Source organism: Triticum urartu, chromosome 4 (assembly GCF_003073215.2).
Source record: "Triticum urartu cultivar G1812 chromosome 4, Tu2.1, whole genome shotgun sequence".
Classification (NCBI taxonomy): domain Eukaryota; kingdom Viridiplantae; phylum Streptophyta; class Magnoliopsida; order Poales; family Poaceae; genus Triticum; species Triticum urartu.
The window spans coordinates 589,692,457-589,697,702 of NC_053025.1; the positions used below are offsets into that span (position 1 = coordinate 589,692,457).

The 5,246-nt window shown below is 45.6% G+C and overlaps 1 non-coding gene across 1 annotated transcript; it reads right to left on the bottom strand.

Moving 5' to 3' along the window:
* Positions 1-881: 881 nt before the first annotated feature.
* LOC125555136 lies at positions 882-1,016 on the bottom strand. The gene has a single exon (XR_007304565.1). It is a non-coding gene; the product is annotated as a small nucleolar RNA Z247 (small nucleolar RNA).
* Between the last annotated feature and the right edge of the window lie 4,230 nt (positions 1,017-5,246).

Here is a 5,246-nt window from a genome sequence, read left to right on the forward strand (position 1 = left end):
GTGACAAAGAAAGTTTGCCTTTATTGACTACTTGCTTAACTATGACCGAAGAAGGATGTCCTAAACGTTGATGCCACCTTGCCAAGGAGGGCTTGATGATGGAGTAGACCTGACGATGCTTGCGACTAAGTGCTCCGGATGTGATGGGGTAGAGGCCGCCAATGCATCTACCGTAGTGTAGAAGTTCCCTCGTTGCCCGATCCTTTATAAAAAAAGTAACGAGGGTGAGTTTCAAAGAAGACATTATTATCAGTGGCTAAACGAGACATAGAGGCAAGGTTTTTGTCGGCTTGAGGAACATGAAGAACATCTTTTAAGACTAGATCACGTTTAAGCATAGGGGAATTAATATAAGCTTGACCAATGTGTCTAATATCCATACCTCCACTGCTTGCGGTGTGAATCCGATCATTGCCGTGATATTTTTCATGGAGAGCAAGCTGCTCTAGCTCACTTGTGACATGATCCGTAGCGCCGGAGTCAACATACCACACTCCTTATCCTCCTTGATCACGCATAGCTGCAGTAACTTGACGAGAATCTGGAACGAAGTCTTCATCATAGCGGTGCCAGCAGTCCAAAACCTAACGGCCGGCCTTCTTGCAGAGTTGACAGCGAGGACGACCGCGAGAGGAGGAGGAGGAGCGGCGGCTAGTGTTGTTGTTGAAGCCACCGCCCCCTGTTCTGTTGGAGGAGTTGTTGTAGCTGCCGCCTCCTGTGGTGCCGTAGTAGTTGGTGTAGCCGCTGTCGCCCTGGGAGTTGCCACGCCCGCGCCCACCGCCGCATTGCGCGTGGTAACCGCGCCCACGGCCGCGTCCACGCGAAACGGCGTTGGCAGAAGATTGGAGAAAAGCGGCGCCATGAAGAAGACTGAGGCGGGCGTCGAAGCTCAGGAGCTGACTATACAGCTCCTAGACGGTGATCGGCTCCACCCGAGCGGCAAGGGCCGAGACGACTGGATTATAATCCATGTCAAGTCCGGCCAAGATCTTGGACATGATCTCCAGATCGGAGAGCGCGGCGGCAGTGCATGCAACTTCGTCGGTGAGGCTCTTAATCTTGCCAAGATACTCTGCCATAGTCATGTTACCTTTTTGCAGGTTCGTAAGCTCGATGCGAGTGTTGATGGCTTGCGCTTGGCTCTGGGCGACGAACATGTCGTGGATGGCGCGCCAGACTTCTGCCGGCGTCTGGAGCGTGGCCACCTGCGCAAGGATGTCGCGGGAGAGGGAGCCCATCAAGTAACCTTGGATTTGTTGCTGCTGTGCGTACCAGAGGGATCTAGCAAAGTTCACCACCTGTTCTTCTTTGCCGTCCTTGGTAACGGTGAGGGTGGGCGGCGGCACTGGGCTCTTCGCGTCAAGATGGTGCTCCATCTGCGCGCCCTTTATCTGGGGTAGGACGATGGCCTTCCAGAGGAGGAAGTTGCCTCTCGTCAGCTTCTCTTGCGGCGGCGATCCGAGGAAGGAGTTGATGGAGCTGGAGGTGGATGAAGATGCAAAGGTGGAGGAGGAGGAGGTGTCGGTGGTGAGGGCACCCATGGTGCTCGGCGTCATGCAGTCGGAGGTGGTGGACATAACTGCGGTCGCCTGGGGTAGCTAGATGCGATCTCTATTCGATCTGTCGAGGAAGAGGCTCTGTTACCATGTGAAACTAGATGAAAGCGTTGAACCCTTTGCTCGGGCCGCGGTTGTATATATATGATGTGTGCCGTGTCTTAAAAGAATAGAGTTCGAGGAGATCGATCATGTTCGGTACAGGAGGTTTGAGGAGATAGAGCAGAAGAAGGGATAGAAAGAGATACAAGTTAAACACCTTTCCTATCCCTATACAACATCTTCTAACATTTAGTACGCCAAGGCCACCATACTCGCGAGGACGACACACCACCTCCCAGTTGACCTTGCATTTGGCACCCGTCGTCTTATCCGAGCCAGACCACAGAAACGCTCGCTCAATCTTGTTGAGGTTTCGTAAAGTGCTCGGTAGCACAACGAGAGGCGTGATGGAGTACACCGCCTGGGAGGAGACAACCGACTTGACCAGAGTCGTACGGCCGATGGTGGTAATATTTTGGCCCTCCCAAGTGACCAACTTTCCAGCTGCTTTGTCTTCAAGATATTGGAAATCCACATTCCTAAGCTTCCAGACCGAGAGTGGGAGGCCCAAATATTTCACAGGGAAAGAAGCCCTTACAGCCGGCATGCCATGAAGGATATGGTCCAAGTCAAGGTGGTTGCAGCAAATGGGCACAACAGAACTTTTGTGGAAGTTGGCGTGGAGGCCCGTGACCTCGCCCAAACTCCTTGAGATAGCAGAGAAGTTCTTGATGTCCCTCTTGATCGGAGCCAGGAAAACAGTTGCATCATCCGCATACAAAGAAGTTTGCACCATGGCACCACGACCACGAAGCTTGCGGAGAAGGCCTCGGTGTGCTGCAAGATCAAGGATTCGATGATTGCAGTGTTATTTCACTACTACACTTGGTCCTTGGCGACACAATGCCTTTGCTTGGATGTATGTACTATGTGTCCATCCGTCTCGTTGATTAGCAGTAGTGAGCATGATATCTGCTTGTTCAACTCTCAAATGGAAAATGTAGTTCGAGCGACTCAATTCCAAGCATATCATCCTCCAAGTAAGGACTTGTCTGTGACAAACAAGCAAAGAGCATTACCATGAAGACATTTACTCCATGCATACCACTTATAATTAAGGCAAGAATAATGATAAAAATCTTGGGAAGGGAAGGCCAACAAACCACACACGACGGGAGCTCGCCATGTGAATTGCTACTTATTTATTAGCAAGTTAATATAGGCTTCTTTGAGGATCGACATGATAATGCTAGAAACCAATAGGCACTGAGGATTCACAGAACATATTAAGCTTAATTTTATCAGCAATTGTAGAGCCACCTAGTACTGCTGGGTTGCTCATTTGCACCTTCCATTTCTATGATATCACGTAATATATCCCCAATAAAAGGTCGTTTGTAGGGGTCATTTTCCTGGTAGCGCAGCCCTATTTCAATGCATTTAGTTACTTGGTGGTAACCCAATGGTTTTTCTTTCCATGATTTTTCCATCTGTGCCTCCATCTTCTCAGTACCTGTCATTTCACAAAGTTAAGGGCAACGAATAAAAATATTCAACTTAAAGTCAAAATGGTGCGTGTGTTGGGATATCCTCCTCGTGTGGGCTGCGAGGATATGAAACTGAAGCCTTTTAGCCTTTTTATTAGTAGCCCCAACATTTGCAAGAGCCCAATTGTTTTTAAAGTTCAAGATTTAAAAGACAATTTTTTGCTAGAGTTCAAGGTAGAAATGTGAACTTTTTTCAGTGGTACGATATAAAATATGCAAATTAAGTAGGAATGATCAGAAAAATCATATATAATAGCATGCAAAGAAAATAAATAAATTTGGGATGTAAGAAAGGACCATCTGATGAAACACTTACATTATTAATATCAGGGATGCTCTTATGTCCCGTCACTAGTTCGACGATTATAACACCCAAACTATTGATGTCTGATTTGACAGACATCCTTCCTTAATATAGGTACTCAGGAGCACAACATCCTCTGCAGAAAAATATGATATAATGGTTCGTTGGCATTGAGAATGCAAGAGAAGAAATACCTTGAAAAACAATTTGGTTACTGTGATGTATGGCTTATAGTGATAAAAACGGTTCGCACTCATGGTTTGTGAGTTGTCATCAAGTCTTGATAGACCAAAATCTGTAACCTTAGGCACCATATTTTGATCTAGCATTATATTGGCAGGTTTCAGACCCATATGAATAATATGATTTTCAATGTGCAGATGATACAAATCCTCACAAATATCTTTGATGATTTGAGATCGTACATTCTATTCAATGTGCGAGCGGTAAAACGTCTTACCCTTGTCGAGGGAGACGTGTTCACGTTATATAGCAGGGGAGCCGAAACCCTAAATGGCATACATGCGGTTTTAGGGAGAGAGATAAGAGAGAATCTAGGATACATCTTGTGAGAGAAGAAAGGAGGAGATGGTTACAAGAATATCTCAATACAAACTACCTCCTAACCTTATCTCTAATATACCTAGCCTTATCTCCAATATGCCGCATATGATGATGTTTAACACCCCCCCCTTAATCACAACTTCATGAGGTTGAGATTATGCTTAAACTCTTCAAAGCTTTTGAGAGGCAAGGCTTTAGTAAACCCATCTGCAACTTGATCTCTGGAGTGAATAAACCGAATATCAAGCTGTTTCCGGGCAACTCTTTCTCTGACAAAATGAAAGTCTATCTCTATGTGCTTTGTTTTGGCATGAAAGACTGGATTTGCAGACAAGTAGGTGGCACCAAAATTATCACGCCACAAACATGGAGTTTGAGAGCTTCGAATACCAAGTTCTTTTAGCATTGATTGAACCCATATGATTTCAGCTGTAGCATTCGCTAATGCCTTGTACTCTGCCTCTGTGCTAGACCTAGACACTGTGGCATGTTTTCTTGCACATCATGAAATCAAGTTTGGTCCAAAAAATATTGCAAATCCGCCAGTGGAGCGTATGTCATCCAGACAACCTGCCCAATCAGAATCAGAGAAAGCACTAACAAGATTTGAGGATGACTTGCTGAAATTGAGACCAATGCTCAAAGTATGTTTGACATATCTGATAATGCGTTTTGCAGCAGTCCAATGCACAGTGGTGGGAGCATGCAGAAACTGACATACCTTGTTGACAGCAAATGAGATATCAGGCCTTGTTAAAGTCAAGTACTGTAATGCACCTACCAAACTCCTGTACTTTGTGCTAGCCTCTTGATTCAAGAGTTGCCCTTCTGTGAGAGATAACTTTTCTGAGCTAGATAATGGAGTGAAAGAGGGTTTACAACCTTGCAAGCCTGCCTTTCTTACCAAATCGGTTGCATAATTCTCTTGAGAGAGGTGAAGTCCATCCTTGTGTTTCTTCACCTCAATCCCAAGAAAAAAAATGCAAATCTCCAAGATCCTTGAGAGCAAATTTTGCACTTAAATCCTTCAACAATGATGCAATGGCCTCACTAGATGAACTTGTAACAATAATATCATCAACATAGATGAGAACAAATATGCATGTATTGAGTTTATTGTAAATAAACAGTGAGGTGTCTGACTTGGAAGGGACAAAACCAAGTGATTGCATCTTGTGACTAAGACGGGAATACCACGCCCTTGGAGCCTGCTTCAAGCCATAGAGTGCTTTA